Raw genomic sequence first — 1040 nt, 5'->3', positions numbered from 1 at the left:
TATGGGCCATGGAGCAAAACGGGTACTGCTACCCCATGAACCCGCGGCCCAGCAACTGAGCCTTGGGTGTCATCCCTACTGTTCTGTCCCTCCGAAGCTGGAAGACAAGGAAGAATAGCGTCATAACTCTGTCAAAGCACAAAATAAAGCTGAGATTCTTCTATTCCGAGTTCTGGTCCCTTCTCTGCTGAGGCTCCTCCTGGGGGTCCCTGCCCTGCATCTCGGGTGAAGAGGCGGCCTGGGGCTCAGATATATTGGAAGGTACGCTGTACTGAGATGACTGGGGAAATGGAAGATAACGGCAACAACACCCATTTGTGCCCCTCCATTCAGCTTTCCCTGTAGAGTCTCCATGAGTCCCCATTGACTCCCTGTCAGGGAGTTTGGTTGGGCTTGTTCAGCACTCAGGGAAACCCACCCTTAGGAATATTTGCTTTCTTAGGTTTCCAGTCTCATCCAAGGAGCCCAGGTGTCGCAGTGCCTTAGGAATCGGGCTGATGACCGCAAGGTGAATGGGGTGCAGCAAGCAGCCTCTCCTCAAGAGGAAACTGAAGCTGCCTGCCCCGCTCATGATGAGCAGCCTAGCAACCCCACAGGGACCGTTCCACTCTGTCAGATAGGGTCCCTAGGAGTCCCTGGGACTCAGAACTGATCAATGGCAGTGAAACAAGGGACTGCTGACCACAAGGCTGGCATTTTGACGACCAAAATCCTGGCAGAGTGAAAATAATGGAGACAGCCTCATCTTAGATTGAAGAGCAGTCCTGGAGGTTAGCCGCCACCCCCACCCCACCAGGAAGTGCTGCATGGATAGGGTGGCTATGACTGGGATCTGGCTGGGCGCCAGTGGATTTGAACGTGGGAACACCAGCCACTCCAAAGGACAAAGATGAGGCTGTCTGCTCCCCTAGTGAAACAGCCCACGGAAACCACAGGGACAGTTCTCTATCCTATAGTCACTGAGAGTTGAAATGGATGCAATGGCCTTGGTTGGGTAGGGTTAGATCAATGGGTTCTAGACATAGTACTGATATATTATC

This window comes from Echinops telfairi, unplaced genomic scaffold (genome assembly GCF_000313985.2).
Source record: "Echinops telfairi isolate 266 unplaced genomic scaffold, ASM31398v2 ScPeMD7_20;HRSCAF=75, whole genome shotgun sequence".
Classification (NCBI taxonomy): Eukaryota; Metazoa; Chordata; class Mammalia; order Afrosoricida; family Tenrecidae; genus Echinops; species Echinops telfairi.
This window is presented reverse-complemented; position numbering follows the sequence as displayed.